Source organism: Palaemon carinicauda, chromosome 3, assembly GCF_036898095.1.
Source record: "Palaemon carinicauda isolate YSFRI2023 chromosome 3, ASM3689809v2, whole genome shotgun sequence".
In the NCBI taxonomy this organism is placed as follows: Eukaryota; Metazoa; Arthropoda; class Malacostraca; order Decapoda; family Palaemonidae; genus Palaemon; species Palaemon carinicauda.
The window spans coordinates 77,501,565-77,519,953 of NC_090727.1; positions in this window are offsets into that span (position 1 = coordinate 77,501,565).

Consider the following 18,389-nt stretch of genomic DNA (forward strand, 5'->3'; position numbering starts at 1 on the left):
AGTTGATGGTTAACAGACTTTCATGAGTGCTAAATGTGTCAAAGATTAGTTTCATACTCCTACTTTCTCATATTTCATATAAAGAATTATGTACATGAAAATCATAAAAACTTATTGTTTTATGAAAAAAAAAATGTACTGTACAGAGAGTTTGTCAAAACTGAAAGCTTGATGCCAAAAGTTTTTATTTAGGAATATTGCATGAAACTTGATGATGGATATTCATTACTTTCTTGTTATCCTGGGATGCACACTTACAGTAATAGGTTTTACCTGGATTTTCATATTTGAAACTTATGCAATTTAAAATGAAATCCAATTTTAATGAACATATTATTGCAAAAAAAAAAAGTAACTGGAATATTTCTATTAAATAGAAATACTGTATCAATATTCGGGAATTATAAATGTTCGGACTAAGGTTTGAGACCCGCTGAAGCTTGGGGGAAGCCTATAGGTCTACCTACTGAGTCATCAGCAGCAATTAGGTAGCCCTCACTGGTTTTAGCTTGCGGGGAGAGGGGCCTTAGCTGATGACCATATGTATATGTTGTCAGTCTCAAGGGCATTGTTACTGTCTCTTGCCTCTGTCATTTATGAGGAATCTTTAAACTTGCAGAAGTCATCTGTCAACTTTGTTACAAAAACTACTGTAATATCTTGTTTTGACTACAGATTTCATCTCCATCATAAGCTGTTCAAAAGTCTTTGATCGAGAAATTTAAGATTTCTACTTTCTTTGAGAGATTTTAGATGTGTTATACAGTACTTGACAGTACTTGAACTAATGTACAGTACATATCAGGAGACAGTTTGCAGTAGGGAAGAGTACTGAATAATTTGGCTGGTCCTTTTAAAAATTATCAGATCTTGAGACAATTTTCTTTTTGAAATGTAAGGAATTTTGTTGAGTTTTGTTTTTTGTCTACAAGACTTTTCCTGATGAAGCTTTTTCATTTTGGCTACAGTACATCTAAGGTTTTAGTTAAGCTGAGACACATTGAAAGCTCAGTACTGAATGACATTGGAGAAGTTACTGTACACATTTTAGAGTTATATTATTGGCTGAAAGTCTCTAGTTGTAGACTGCCAAGTTTATTTCTCCATTGAGATCTTTTAGATAATTGCTTTGGGAAATACTGTATAGTTTAGATTTTCACATTGAATCTGAGTTCTGCCATGGAACTTCTTATTAATCAATTTAACTGTTCAGAAGCTCATTTGAAGCCATATTGTCTTTGGTGATCCAGAAATATTCTGTATTTTTCTTTTTGGATGAAAGATATAAAATATACTTGTCATTGTCAATCCTTTTCTAATGTTATACGCAAGCAATTGAATTCATTCTAGATTTTTTTCCTAGTCTGAGGATGTTTCGAGATTACTTTCTCCTTGGCTCGAAGAATTTAATTAGTGCTTGTCCAAAATCTATTCCACTCAGGTCTTGTGTGATGATGGATTTAAATACGGCCAAAATTAAGCTTCATTTGTACAAAAACTTGTAGATTAACTTTTCCTTATTCAAAAGGTTGGTTTGATGCTTGCTTTTGATAAATCTATTATAGATTTCATTCTATCTTCCCTAAGGAATACGTATGCTCGTTGCAATTTTAAGTCTGATTCGAGTATCTTTTCCTGAGGATCTAAAAGATTCAGTTTTCCCAAGAATGACATAAGTCTACATGGAATAAGAAGCTAAATGCATCCTGTTTGCTCTCTATTAAAACAGCTTCTGTGAATATGATGCTTGGTCTAGGTATCATGGTATTTGGAAGATCTTCTTTAATTGTTCATTTCAAATGCTTTGAGTCAATTGTTTCTCATTGATCTTTGTTTGGATGATGCATTTGATAGCTGATTTTGACGTATATTTTTCTTTTTACTTTGCTCTTTCTGTCAGTATTTGTTTTGAGTACTACTCTTTTTAGCTGCATGCCTAAATATTGGGCTATTTTTGTTATAATGAGGATATTCTCCTGAGACCTTTCAGTTTTTCCTGATATTGTACTGTTTTAGAGACTTGGTGAAAACAGTTCTTTATTACAGTATTGCTCTTTTTGTAATTATTTTCATATTTCCTTGGGAGGAAGTTTCTCCATTAAAGAAGCTAAAGAAATTATCTATTCTGTTGTGTTCAGTATCTTGATGAAAAGAATACTGCTTTCAGTGCAACTCAGGATGCAACATAGCACAAAGGCAATTGATTACTGTACTTTCAGCATTTTATTTTAGCTTGTCCTGAGATATGTGGACTTTCATCTTCAGCTATCAGTAAGAGGTGGTAGTCATTTTCATCGTTTGGTTTGCAACATTTTCCTTGTGCAATAATTTTAAGGAAGGAATTCAGTTCCATAGTGCTTTTATAGAATTATTATACCTGTATCAATGCTTTAATGAACAGCTATTGATACAGTTAGTGTTGATCCATAGTTCTTTTGAGTTTTATAGCTCTGGTTGTAGCTGATTTATGTGCACAAGGAGGCTGTTAATTATTTGTTTGGCTCATTGTCTTTTATCCTCTACTTCATATTGCTTACTGTGGATATCATTAGATCTGCCCTTTTGTTGATCTGAATCAGTGTAGCACTGTCCAATCCTTTGATTGTTGGTGCCACTAGTTATTTTCAGATCCTGGTCACTCTTATTTTTACTAGTACACTATTTGTTCAAGGAATTTACATCAGCATTTCTGCTATACTTAGTGTACGGCTGTCATTTGTTATTGCTTTGGATTTTGAAATCTTTTATCACTTTGTATATAAGTGCAGTTTGCTAGTAATTGAGATGGACTTTGATGTATTTTGACAGCTGGCATATTGTGAAGGTTAGGAAATTTCTCCTCAAGCAGTTAGTACTTTCATACTTAAGTTATTTTAGAGGGAAATACATTGAAATCACTAACTCCATTGTACATACCAATGCTCAGTGGTGGAGAATTTATAACAGTATGTTCCAGTTCAGGTTTCGTATTCTAGAAAGAACAAACAAAAATTTTGTCTCACTAAACACCAAAGGCATATAATAAAAATTTATTTCTCAATCCTTGTTGGGAGTGTAAGATGGTGTAGAACATTGTCCTTTTCACTGTGCGCTTTGTTTTGGATCACAGCTGTGATAAGGTGGAACTTTGAGGTCTGGAGGAAGTAGTGTTCTGCACTCTATGACATACTTACTGTTTCCAAGTTCAACAAGCTTTTTTTTGCAAGCAAGCTAACTCACTTGGAATGTCCCTTCGTATGAGATGTGGTCTAAGGATTTACCCTTCTCTAAATCATCGCAATTTTGCTTTTTTATTATTACAAGTCTTGGATTTGAATCTGGATTTGTAATCTCCAACTAGGGTTGACTATGATGTTAGTCCCTGCTCAGTTGAGGTCAGGATTTCCTAAGTGTTAGAATTCCATTGTGCTTTCATTTTCTTGGTGTTGATTGTCTAAATCCAAAGTACATGTCATTGTATGCTGTCTTTAACTGGGTTTTGTAGACATTGTGAATAGCTTTATTTGCCTCGTGTGGATTGTTTAATCATCGTGATAATAGGAAAAGGATTCACAATGATCCAAGCAATTGATTTTGGCTCAGCTCCCATTCAAGAAGTTGTTGGACTTTTGCCTCTATGGAAGAAGGAAAAACAAGTGGCAGGAAAGAGGGTGGTGCAGGAATCTTTAACACAAATTGATCCCTAATCTATTGATAATGCCCTTGTTCTCTTTATTTCTTTGAGGAAGAAACTTATTGTTTCCTTAGAGTAAAGTACTCTAGTTCAGCTGTATGAGGAGCTGATCTAGTGGTCATAGAATTTTGTTTAGTTCATGAGTTTCCAGTAGCATAGCTAGTGCATTTCAGTGCAATGATTCTTAGATAGAAAATAGCCTGGATGAGTTTCATAAACTTCTTAGTCTTCCATTTGAATTTCACGGGTCTCACTCTTATTAGCAAGTGATAAACTTGTGTCGTTCTCTAGTAATTCTCATGAGGTTCTCCACTTAGCTTATCTCTTTTTATTTTGCTTCTAAGAAAGCTTTTTATGACAAATCAAGTATTGTCTTTCTCATTGAGCAATGAAATGCATTTGATATCAGTTTTTGCTCTGACAGTAATTCCCAAGTACTTGAGGTTTTAGATGTTCTATGAGGCATCACATCAGTACGATACCGTTTCAGGAATTTCAGTTTGATTACTGTTTCTTAGGTTTTGTTGACGCAGAATGAGCTCAGATTAGCCTAGTACATTTATACTCAATTTAAGAAAGGTATTTGTGTTATAACCTAAGCATCTTTTTCAACTGCTTTATGTGAATGACATGGCCTCCTATGAGGAAATAAGAGTAGCTATATTTTCCCTTTAGTTTGCTTGAGAGGAAATTACTGAGGATGCCTCTTTTTGTTGCACATGTTAGAAAGAAATCTGTTCTTGATTATTCTGGCAATATTATTTCACATCGACTAGTCTGTTGGTTTTTTCTTTTGTTTGTTGGCATTTTATGCGAAAGTTTATCTAATTGTGACAAGTCTTGAAAAAAACTGGTTTCAATTCCAACAGTTTACTCAAATCAGAAAGATTCTTGATTTTTGGAGCAACTTAGTCTGTTTTTCAAAATTGATGGTGCATCAGGGTTTGCTTTTGACAGAGTCTAGCTTATTGAAATCCCTTGAAATGAAGACAGCAATCATGTTATAAGACAAATTAAGGCCAAACATTTATTAGAGACAGCCATTTGCTCAAAAGACCACAATTTAGAAGGGCACATTTCAACCATATTTTTATCTTTTGGTTCAGAATATGCAGGAAATAACTTTAGACTATGTAAAAACATTTAGATTTAATGTAAAGGTCAGGCAGTCACCCTCCAAGGAAAGTACTGGCAGATGCATTTTGGTATTTAAGGTTTACCTTAGTACCAATGCCATGTCTTTCAGTGCCCCCTTTGAAGGGTGCACTGCCTGTGCTAACTCGTCGGTGCAGGGGAATGCGACGTCAGTCCGATCTGGCACATAGCCGGCTGGGGTGAAGCCGGGGTGTCGGGGTAGTACCCTGCATTTGATGTCATCCCCTTTTCCAGAGTCTTGTTTGCATTTGAGAAACATCGCACGAATTTTACCTTGGTCGTGTATTTGGTCTTGTTGCTTTCTTTAAAGCTTTTTCATCCAGGTATATTTGACTGTATTTTGAAATGATGACTCCTGTCCTCAGTGGTGACTTGGGACATAAAGTGAACTATAAATGTCTGAACTTTAATGATAATTCGTTCACATAAAGGGGTTTAAATTTGAATTTTTTAGTCTTGTTTCTTTGCATTTAATAAATGATGGCATTGATAAGTTTATACTTTAATGTCAGTTATAACGTAAGATACAAGTTTAAATATTAAAGTTTCTTTGGGGGTTTTAAATGTTACATTACCAACAACTCAAGTTTAATTAAGATAACACCTAAAATTGTTCTTATTCTGACCAAATTAAAGAGATATATCCGCTTGAAAAGTAATAGAGAAATACTTTGATATAATCCAAATAATCTTAAATCCAGGGAGACACTTGCTAGACATTAAATGTGTTTAAAGATTAATTTGTACTTTGACAAATGTTGCTTTTACGCAGTTTAACATATTCTGCTTAATAAAATAGTTTTGCTCTTAAAGATGTGTGGAAGAGTTATGGCTAATATTTCTGCTTTCTGAAGGTTCTAGTTTTGTAAACTGGACTTAGATTATAGACTATGCAGTATATTGTAGGGTTAAGATATGTTAACAAAACTGAATTGCCTGTGAAGTGTCTTATGAAGAGTTAATAGTTAAGATATGTTAACAAAACTGAATTGCCTGTGAAGTGTCTTATGAAGAGTTAATAGTTAAGTCCATGGTAAAATTATCTAAGTAATGTACTCATTTTCAGAACCACACACTCCGGGTATGGTTAACCAGGATTACCTTTGATTGGCAAAGTTATTCATATGGTATCTGAAACTGTAATGTCCAATATGCTCTTAGATCACTGCAAGAAATTAAGAACCTTACTTCCATTTGTTGCTTTAGATAAGTTATGATTTTAAAAGTCAACCAACTCTAAATGGAACTTTAATAACATAATTAAGTTACGAATTTCAGAATTCTCCTTAAGATTCTGTGTTCAGAGATATTTTTGGTACTGTGGTATACTGAAACACGGTACTGTGGTATACTGAAACACGGTACTGTGGTATACTGAAACACGGTACTGTGGTATACTGAAACACTTAGAATTGCTTCTAAGTGTTCTCTCAATAAGATGAAAAATTTGTCTGCAGCAGCAGTTTCTAGTTATGATATTCCAAGACTTTAATTATCATTTGTTATAAATGATACCCATTTCCTTAAATGTTAACCAACTGAGAGATGTCCCAGTGATAGTTTGCTTCCTGTAAACAAGGAGTTGCTGTACAATTTCAACTAATGTCACCGTACTTGTCACAGATGTTACGGGACTGTTCGACTTCCATATAAGGTTCTCTGGTATTCTGGGAAGCAGCTAGAGCCAGCAAATGCAATTCTGAGGTCAGCCCCTTATTTGGGGGGGACACTAATATGTTGGGGGAAAAAAAAATAATAAAAAAAATTATTTTTTTTTTATTTTGTTATAATTTTCCTTTATATTTTTATGGGAAATAAAAGTTTCTTGTTCTAAATTTTTCTTTTATTGTTTTCCTTAATTTTCTTTATACATAGAAATTGGAGATTTTTTCAAAGTTAATTTTTACAACATATGCATAAGGATTTTTTGCTTAGTACAATTTTACATAAATGTCATGATAAATATATCTTACATTTCTACTTTAAATGCCAAACCTTTAGTGCTAATAGATTTATACTTAACTTTATTGGTTAAATAACTGACTTTCGGTAACAACTGCATTGGTTAGAAGGTATCTCGGTTTGCATTTTTATTTCCAAGTGTTTAAAAGTTGATTACAAGAATAATTTGTATCACTGTACACTATGTATCATGCATTTGAGTTAATAGTCCACCCAATTCAGCTATTGTGGTCAAAGTTTTGGGATGTAAAATCATGGTTTTTGCACAACTGATTCGAGAGATCTAGTCAATGACCCACAAAGAAGTCCATACAAATCCTTGGGATTCATAAGTACTTTTATGGGACTTCAACTAATGTCTCCAGTTAACTGTACAAATAATAAAAATTAAAACATGCTTTTACATCAAAAACTTTGACCAGAATTGCTAAATTATGTGGTCTAAAAACTCAAATATATGATACATAGTGTACAGTGATGCAAATTATTCTTGTAATGAAAATGTAAATACTTTGAAATTAAAATGCCAACTGAAATACCTTCTAACCAATGCAGTTATTACCGTAAGTCAGATATTTAACCAAAATAGTTAAGTAAATCTATTAACACAAAAGTTTTGGCAATTAAAATAGAAACAAAATTAGTCTAAGAACTTTTACAGAAATATTTCACTGGATTTTATCTTCATAGAAATCTCTTCTGACTTTGGCAATATTTAAAATTGAATAAACAAAATCAATCTAAAGAAATTTTACAATAAATATTTTACTGAATTTTAGCCTGATTAAAATCGGTTTTGACTTTGGCAAGAGATTTGGCACCATTTAAAAGTGGACAAACATTATTAGTCTAAAGAAATTTTACATAAATATTTCTATGACAAAGAAAAGGGGGCAATAAAGATAGCTAAAAAATCTGCAAAAAAATCTGTTATGCATTTGGTGAAAAAGACATTTGAAGACTATCTCTTACCTATACAATCCCTAACTTATTTATAGTTTTTCCATGGTTAACATTATGACAAGAAACTTCCTATGATGCCCAATGTACGTATGTAATCAGTACACTAAATTTCATTCAACCTTTACCATAAATTTCCTCTGACAGACATTAAATTGGTCATTTGTGAAAAGACAGTTCTATGCTTTAGACAAACTTTAAAAACTGAAATACAAATTAAAACACCATAAAAGATATGTCAACTTTGTAGTGGCTGGGAAACACCAAAGGTTAAATCAGCCATTGGTCATTTTGTTCCCCGAGTTGGAGGCAAATTTACGAGAGAAAAAAAAAGGCTTTGACAAACTACATTTGTTCAATTAATTATTTCTTTAGACATTAGCATGTTAAATATAAATATATATCTACTGCCCCTAAAAAAACCAAAATAAACATACAGTACAAACAAGGTTTTCAATTGACTAACTTCAGATTTGAATGGTAATTTCAGTTTGCGCTTGAACAGCGCGGATGATTCAAGGGAACTATTAAAAATCTAAACTTGATTTACGGATGTAAATTGATTCTCTATCAAATCATGAATAAGCTAAATGGAAGTAGAGCATCTCAAAATCATAATATCTCAAACTAGTGTACAAAGACAGATTACATATTGACACTAATTTTCTCAAGTAGTACAGCAAATTGGATGGAAATACAAGAGAAACCTATGCAATAATATTTCTGGTAATTTCTCGGGTAAATAATTACAGAAAAGAAAAAAAAGTAACTGTGTTATGGTAACTTCATCACAAATTTCTCAAAACTAGGAGAGAACTTAAAAAGTTTTAAAAATTCTTGTATTTCTCTAAACATTTCATTTAAAAAAGTTTGAAGTACTGTACTGCAACTTTTGGCCAAGGTAACAATCAAAATTTCAAAAGGAAACTGGAAATTGGAAGCAAAAAACATTAAGGAACTGGTCCCACACAGTAAAAAAAAAAAAGACCCATTCCATGATTACAAAGTCTATCAACATTTTTAGGCACAAGGAGGCAGAGACTAGCCGCTTAAAATGACACAGGATAGACATCAGTAGCGTGAAAACGCAACCCTATACATCTCTTGGGCTAAATCAGAAACTGGATGGCTATTCACAAAAACCCAAAAGGGATCATGATGAAAGTAAGAAAACATCGAAAATGCGATGACCAAAAAAGCGATGCTATGCAGAGCCTTCAGAACAATCTTATCCGATAAGCATAAGGCAAAGGGTGAAAGGTCCTCTCTCTACAAGATACCCTCTTAAGATTAAAAATTGAGGGAAACTTTATGCATTATCAATCTCTTGAGTGACAGATGATTGGGAAAAAAGGTGAGAACTGTTAAGATTTGACAGTAGAGGGAAATAGGGGACCAGTTTCATGTGGGATTGTGATGGGTGCATTTTACAGCAAACTTTAAAAACAAGTTTCATGACAGTAGCACCAAAAATAATAATGCTATGTCATTATAATTCCAAAAGAACTTTCTTACTGTACCTAGTAAAAAAGGGCAGCAGAGAAATCTGCAACATTATCCCAACTTGTAAATTGACACGTCAGCAAAGGACCCTGCATGGAGGGCATGATTTAAATGGAAACTAGAATACTAAACCAACAGACGGGATTTAATATAGTGGCCTTTCAGTGAGATTAGGAAATACAGTATATCGTCGTCGGCGCCCACTCGTGTCCGAGTATTGGGTTCTGTCGTTAGCCATCAGCCTCCTATCTGTGGGGTGGGTGCTTATGCCTGATGTGGCTGTTAAGTCCTAGTCTGTGGTGGAAGAGTCGCGGACAGTGTTCACAAGGGAGGGTAGGTGGTGGGCGGGGCTGTTCTAATCGCTCTCTCCTTCTTCTCCTCCTAGCCTCCTCATTTTGTCTCCTCCTCTCCTCGAAGTCCACGGTGCCATGGTGTACTGTACTCCTCCAGGTTTTCCTGTCCCTGGCTGTTTCTTCCCATGAGGAAGGATCGATGTCAGTTAGAGCCAGGGTGCGCTTTAGTTGATCTTTATAGCGCATTTTCGGGGCTCCTCGTGGTCTGGTGCCCTGGGTCAGTTCTCCGTAGAATATTTTCTTTGGGAGCCTAGATGGATCCATCCTATGCACGTGTCCTATCCAGCGGAGGCGGTGGTGGATGATGGTGGCCTCCACGCTGGACAGCGAGGCACGTTCTAAGACTTCAATGTTGGTGGTGTGGCTCTCCCAGGGGATTTTCAAGATCTGCCTCAGTTTCATTTGTTGGAAGCGTTCTAGGTTTTTAAGATCGTTACTATATAGCGTCCATGTTTCACATGCATACAGGAGCGTGGAGAGGACTACTGCCCTGAACACCATTATTTTGGTGGTCATTGTCAGTGCGTGGTTGTTAAATACGCGGCGGTTGAGTCGGCCAAAGGCGGAGTGGGCTGCCCTGATCCTGTTCTCCACGTCCTTTTTGCTAGTGGGAGCTGATGTTAGGATGCTCCCTAGGTAGGAGAACTGGTCCACCTGTTCTAACGGTTGGTCATTCACTGTGGTGTTGAAGTTGGGGAGCATCAGTCCTGGTGGATGTTGGACGAGGGTCTTGGTTTTGTCTGAGTTTACTTGCATCCCAAAAGGTTCGTAGGCAGAGTTGTATGCATCAGCTAATGACTGCAGGTCCTCTGCCGTCTGACCTGGGGTGGCATTGTCGTCAGCATACTGCAGTTCTCGCACTGCACACAAGGTGGTCTTGGTTCTGGCGCGGAGTCTAGCGAGGTTGAAAGCGCCTCCATCCATGCGGAAACGTAGGTCGACTGAGGGTGTGTCTGGGGGAATCTCGTTGAGCATTGCTGCGGTGTATAGCGAGAAACACGTCAGGGCCAGAACACAGCCCTGCTTCAGGCCGCCGTTGATGGGGAATGGGTCTGAAAGAGAGTTCTGGTGGCAGACTCTCCCAACCATTCCGTCATGGAGGGCACGCACCAGCTTGACAAAATCGGGTGGGCAGCCATATCTTTTGAGGACAGCCCACATGGCAGGTCTAGGTACTTTGTCGAAGGCCTTTTTCAAATCCCAGAAGATGAACATTATGGGCTGTTGTTGTTCGAGGCTCTTCTCTTGTAGTTGTCGCGCACAGATCATGTCTATGGTCCCGCGGGAAGGTCGAAAGCCGCACTGGGACTCTGGCAGGACGTCTTCTGCGAGAATAAGGAGGCGGTCAAGGAGAATCCGAGCGAAAATCTTACTCACGATGCTTAGTAGTGATATTCCCCGGTAGTTGTTACAGTTCTCCCTGTCTCCCTTCTTGAAGATGGTAGTGATGTTTGCATCGCGGAAGTCACTGGGGGGGGTCTTGGTCTCCCATATTTTCAGTATAAGGAGCATCAAACGGTTCCTCAAGCCGGGGCCACCGTGAGTGAGGAGCTCCAACGGGATGTTGTCTGGCCCTGGGGCTTTGCCGGGCTTCATGCGCTGCAGGGCCTTGTTGAAGTCATGGATGGAGGGTGGTAGTGCCATCCAGTGACGGACGGGATGCTGCGGGGTCATTCGCAGGAGATCGTCTGGGGTGTTTGCTTGGTCATTGAGGAGGTTCTCAAAGTGAGACCTCCACCTGGCCAGGATGCCCTCGCTGTCGGTGATGGTCGTGGCCCCATCCGCGTCCTTCAGGCTGCCCACTGATGACCGTGTGGGACCGAATATTTCTTTTGTTGCTGCATAGAAGCTGCGCAGGTCACGTTGGTCAGCGAAACTCTGTATTTCTGCAGCTTTTCTTTGCCACCAGGTGTTCTGGGCTTCACGGATACCTCTTTGGCAACCAGCTTCAGCCACCTTGTGAGCACATTTGTTAGCTGCTGTTGGTTGGTTTTCCAAAGTCAGGCGTGCTTGTCGTTTGGTTTCAATGAGAAGAGAGATGGTAGCATCATTCTCATCAAACCAATCCTGCCGTTTCTTGGTGGTGAAGCCTAGTGTTTCCTCCGCGGCACGGGCCATGGCGTTTCAGAAACAGTATATGCAAAAGCAACAATAAAGTCTACAAAAAATATAAATCAAGGAACTTGCAATTAAATATCAAGTAATACAGTATTACAAGTTGAACATCAGACAGAACTAAGTAGAAATGAAAAGTGATGAGCAGCTAAAGATTGCTAATTTAAGGTGATTTGTATTTTCCCTAACCATACAAAACCCGACAATTTTAATAGTAGCATGACAATTAGCGCAGCTGAGCAGCTGTTGAACTTTAACGAAGTAAACATAGCTGCTTACTGGGTGGAAGGTAAGGCAGCTCAGCCTTCACTTTGACCTTTGGCCTAGGTGCCTACGAGGTGGTTGAGGAGGGCTGTGCAACTTGAAGGTGTAACAAACCATGGACTTTGAATGGGAGACTTATCCTGAGGGGGAAGTTCTTAAGACCAAAACTGGCTTGGCGAACCGACCCGGATACTCTGGACTGTGTGCCCTCACTCTCGAGGGTCCAGCGCCTTGCACCTCCAAAGAGTGGTAGGAATGTCTGATAGTTTTAAAAGCCAGAAGGAAACGGTGTTTCTGGAGATCATTTTCTTAAGCTTATGAGTCACAGCTGTGAAATATTCTCCGATGCCAAGGTGTGAAGTGTTTTATTCTTCTGACTTAGTATCTGAACGCCCTCACAGGACAAAGTAGCAAATCGTCTCGACTGCTAGAATCCCAAACTGACAGGTCATCTGTCCTCGCCACAAACTGTGGGACATAAAGAGAAAGAAACTTTCCAACCTTCAGAATGATCAATGGCATACGAGTGCTGTATAATTATCAGACTTGATTCGACAAGACTAACACATTCAGGTATCCCCACCATAAATACAAATACTTTCTGGTAAAGGTCCCTACTACACAGTAAGTATTTACAGCAAACCAACTTAGTATGGTGTCCTTGACTAGTACAGTTTTGCTGATCATGGCGATACACAAACCCCTTTCACCACACAAGTATCCCCATGATTCAGAGGTACTGATACTACCACAGCCGCAAGAAGATGGGGCAAAAGGTTACTTAAATTCAGCTCATACATCAGGTATTAATAAGTAACTGATGAGTTGACACTATGATAACATTAATGCTGAGGCATAGCCTCTACACCAAATATTGGGCAACAACCACTACAAGGCCTAGAGAGCACGTGTCTAGGATTTTGTATGCACCATTTATCAAATAAGAAAGGTAGTTTTCCTCTCCCAAGTTCCTGCTAAAAGTAGCAACGATATCCAGAGGTTTTAGTGAAAACAATCTTTGCGGCAAGACCACGGATATTACCAGCCCTGAGAGAAGCGCTCCAAAGGGATGGAAGCTTCATAATAGTCTTTTGTAGTCAAAGAGAAACTGTATTTTTGGTTACTCTCTTTCTTTTACCCATCGTTGACAAATAAGTTGGAGACACTGGGTTCGACAAGGTTCAATCTTTATCAAATAGAGATAGACTGCCCTAACAGGGCATAGTAGTAATTCAGTCCCTTCTCGAGTGATGAAAGTCAGATCAGTCGACACGAAAAGGTGAATTTTGGATCTTGCAGGAAGCTATGGTCACAGCAAGCCCATGAATATTGTGAACCCTGAGTGGGGGCTAGGTAACCCGAGGGTTTGAAGGCTCTCCAAACAGCCTCTGTCCATGTCTAACGAGTGGTTATTGCATGACGCTAAGGTTGAGGAGAGACCAAGAATGTCATGGGCTTTTACCAAAGATATACTCTCTCATAATCACATCCCCGTGACCAGGAGGAGATTGTGATCTTGGACCTGCCCTTCTTGTTTTGAATTGTGCTAACAAACAAAGATATGGAAGGACAGGTGGCAGGGAGCATTCTCTTAAAGTATTAAGTAAACTGCCCTTACAGGAAAAAGTAAACTGTGCAAATCATCAGTTACCTCCTTAAATGACAGTACTGTAGAGGAGTGAAATCTGGTATCATTATTAGAAAGATTTTGGATCTTGGCTACAAATTCTGTAACTAAGGTAAATGACAGATCTTTCCACCCTCTAGTGTGTGAAAACAAAAAAGATAGGTCATGTAGTTTGCTCACTCTTTTTGATGAGGCTACAGCTAAAAGGAAGACTGTCTTTAGTAGTAGGTCTTGATCTGAAGCCTTGTTGAGGAGAGTAAGAGGTGCCATTATGGTACTTGCTGAAGCCACAGTTGCTGCATTACCACATATATAGCCTCGGGAGGGACCCCATCAGATGCTTCTCTCAAAGATAAACATGCTCTCATAAACATCAAGAATAGTGGTCTAGAATGATGCACTTTTCTGTAGATGACACCAGTAACAGGGATCTCAGTTACTTCAGTGTCAGCCTCGAAGTCCCTCTTCCAGGGGTGGTAGGTAAACTTTAACTGTGGAGATACAGTATTTACAAAACAACAAAGTGGAACTTCATTAAGCGCAGTTATTGCAGCAGAATTGGCCAATCTGGAAGCTCCTTGGAACTTCCACGATAAGATCTATAAAATTAAGGTACCACTCCACCTGAAGTTGTTCTTACCAGGAGGTCTAGTAGCATTCAGACCTTTTTTAGGACCCGATAGATTAGTCAGAACTGGGGAAAGTCTTAAACATCCATCCCCTGCCAGGAAAGATGGCCAGCATCTGAAACAGAACTGGAGAATAATCTGCTGCCAATTTTAGATTCAAATAATCAGCAAACCAATTTATAATTTAGGAACCCCAAATGATGGGATTTCTCAGAAATCAACAATTCAAAGACAAAAGAGAAGCAATTATCATCCTAGTTGACCAATTGTCTATTACTCCTATCACACTTATTTCACTGGGATGCAAAAGGCTGAGAGGTGAATGACATTCACATCGACTATCAGCAAAGGAGGCGTAACAGTCTCTCCTTGTTTGTAAATACTCCTCTGAAGTCATGCTGTCATTCATCAACACTACTGAGGGCCTACTGATGGCTGCAGTGAAGTAGGGCAATGCTAGATAAGCTACTTTTGGTTCTAGATAGTTATTATTATTATCATTATTATTACTTGCTAATCTACAACCCTTGTTGGAAAGGCAGGATGCTATAAGCCCAGGGGCAACAACAGGGAAAATAGCCCAGTGAGAAAAGGAAACAAGGAAAAATAAAATATTTTAAGAGCAGGAACAAGTCGCCACTCTGTGGTAGTCACAAGGACACTTGCTCCTTCCAAAGGTGGGCACCATATCTGGTAACACAAGGAAAATGGTGGGTATGGCTCCCCTGTACACTTCCTCTCAAAACTCTGCAATTATCTGGGATTAGGTTTAAAATTGCCTGAAGCTACTTCAACTGATATACAGTATGGACAACCATAGCAAAAGTTATGTTAGTATTTCCATTTCTAGATAGGCCTGAAAGGGCAAAGGTCATCATTATTATTACTATTATTACTCGCTTAGCTACAACCCTAGTTGGAAAATTAGGATGCTATGGGCCCAAGGACTACAACAGTGGAAAATAGCCCAGTGAGGAATGGAAATAGACTACAAGAAACTATAAGAGACTTATGTCAGTATGTTCCAAATAAAAAAATTCACAGCAAGTTTGAACTTTTTAAATTTCACCAGTTCAACTAGCTGATTAGGAAGAAAATTCTACAATACTGTGTAGTGTTAAGCTTTATGATGGAGAAAGTATGACTATTAGAATTAACTGCAAAGGATAGTCAGAATTTGGAATAATTTTATGCAACATGCAAAGGCTAACGAACTAAATGAACAACGGAGGAAGATATCAATGTTTAGACCAGAAATAAGACTTTTAAATAGACCGTAAGTAGAAATGAGATTCAGCAGCTCAGGAGATCAATAATAAAACAAGGCAGAATGAAAGAATCAAAACACTTCAGAATATGTTGATCACCAAAAATCTTTACTTTCTCAATACACCAACATTTTGTGCAATTGAAGAGAAAGACCGAATGTGTTTCTCAAAAGTAAATTTGCTATCAAGAATCGCACATACAATTTTAAGTCATACACAGATAAAGAAACACGACAATTACAGAGCAACTGTCCTCGACCTACTTACAATCATTTTGAGTTTAGTTAGGGTTCAACTTCATGCCCATAATTTGCACCATGCACTAATTTTAGCTAAATCTTTATTGCGGTAAACTCCAATAAGGATGGATTTGAAAGAGAAAGGCCAGAAGTTCGGAAGGAAGGCTTTAGCTTCTTGCTTTCTGCAGAGGAAGACACAAAAAGGAGGAATCCGACACCTATTTGATTTTTCCCAAATCATGCAAAATTCACAAGTTGAGGTAAAGCAGCATTGCTTACCATGACAGGTGCCAGAAGGACCTTCCTCCAAGATTGGGACAAGTTCTCATATTCACTTGAGAAATACTCATAATCCTAAATGCACTAAAAGCAAAGAAAAAGCACAAGACACAAAGCGAAGCACAGCATAGACAACATCGAAGCAGCGTTTGATTGGAATGGCAACCCTGATATAGCTACAGCCTCTAGATGCTACGAATTAAGAGGCAGAAAATGCAGAGGTTAAATGACTCAGTCGTTCACAATATGTGCCCAGTGTTATGACAGCTCCATCCAGTTCAACAGGCAATGAGTTAAGAGTTTCCATACGCAAATAGACCTTCCCCTGCCCGGAAAGGGTAGGTAGACTTGATGACCCGATCAACCTCAGAATTTTCTTTACATGAAAACTGCTTTATCAGGATTATCAAGGTATGTCTATTTTGATTAGAAAGTGGTACTCCTAACATATAGCGTGCACTTGGGTGGCTCGGAAAGACACCACCAATCACACATCACCTCCCAGTCACCTGAGCATGGAGAGGTTCTCCACTGCCAACACTATGACAGATAAGATGAATATCTTCATCAAACCTAATGCTTCACCTGGATCCAAATGTTTACGAATCTGGTATAATTATAAATGAAGGATCTGAATCTTGGCCCAGCTCCTGACGGGACTGGTTCCTATTAAGAAATTCATTAGAAACTCATCCTTCTTTGGACTCTCTTCCTCTTACCATTCATGACAAGAGACCGACTCGTAAGCAGACGGTAAGGAAGGAAATCGGTCGTTATGTTCTGCTGAAACAGATTCGTAATATGACTGAAGAAATAAAAGAATAATGAAAATTAGATCTTTGCAATTTAACATTATTTCTGAAATAAGTGGCATTTTACCCCAACTTTCCACTTAAAAAAATATTCATATTCATAATATAGATAAATAGTAAGCTAAATGCAAACCGTTTAAGTGATAGCTGGTCACAATAAAGAGGCAGGAGAGATACCTCTTAGAATAGGAGATACAGTTTTGCACTCCTTTTCTTATTAGATATTAATGTAATGTTCTAACTTCTAATACCTGTTACTAAAGCAATGGCAAGCAGCTCTTCTAGGAGTAGGACACTCCAAAATCAAACCATTGTTCTGTAGTCTTGGATAGTGCCATAGCCTCAGAACCATGGTCTTCCATTGTCTTGGGTTAAGAGTTCTCTTGCTTGAGGGTACACTCGGGCACACTATCTTATTTTTTTTTCTTCTTGTTTTTTAAATGGTGTTGGGCAGCCTTAATAGAAGGGCCATGGATGTCTAGAGGTTTTTTCAACAGGTTGTCTTTTCCTTATGTGTTTTTCTTTTCAAGATCATCCTTACTGTCCGCCTTTCAGTTGAAATGGCTATCCTGAAGGTTATTTAGCCTTGCTTGGTGTATTGGGTCTATGTTAACCAGTTTTTCTGATGTTTTTTTTTCTATAGTCCATGGATTTGATAAATTACTTTCTAATTCTGTCCATATTGTTTTCGCCATTCTTGTTAATTTGATTTGCAAGTTGTAAGTATGATGCATCTTTTTTTATTACCATCAATTCTTACGCTGTCGAGACATATGGAGCAAAATCTGGGACCAGTATGTCTTGAATTTTTTCAATGTCGTCTACTCTATTACAATATTCGAGGTCTTCATGCAAATATTCAAGACATTACAGTTGTGTTGAGACAATATGATGTTCTTTGGTGCTCCAAAACTTTGGATTCTAATATGAGGCACTTATCTGTGAGCTTCTTACAACTGGTTTTGAGTAGCAAATAATTTTGAAAAGGGATGCCTTTCCTAGGGACAGGGGAATAGCAGTGTATATTAGGACCGAGCACCCTGCTTCTCATAAGTTCTGCTATGAATGTGGATGTCATGAGATTCAGGTAATACAAGTTTGTGGCAGGCACAATTTTTATATGAGTTCTATCTATCGGAATCCAGACATGGATGATTCTATCTTCGATTGTCCTCTTACCATTATGGCTAAGATACAAGATGATGATAAAAAGGCCTCTTTTGTTTTTCTTGCCAATTTCAATGATCACCGTTGGGAGTGTTTAAATTCTGGTTCTCCTACCAATCGACACGGCTCAAGAGCTTTAGACTTTACCTCCGAATCAGGCTGCGAGCAAATCTCAAGTGAAGCTACTCACAGGTCTGGTAATTGCTTGGACCTTGTATACAACGACTACCCTGGCGTTATAACAAGTAAGGTCAGTTCTCCAATAGGGACATCTGATCATGCCTTGATTTCATTAGTAGTGAGGACTGAGCAGCCTGTCCTGATGTACTATACTCATTGGGATTTATATGAAATCTCAAGCAGACTGGAATGGGATTTTGAGT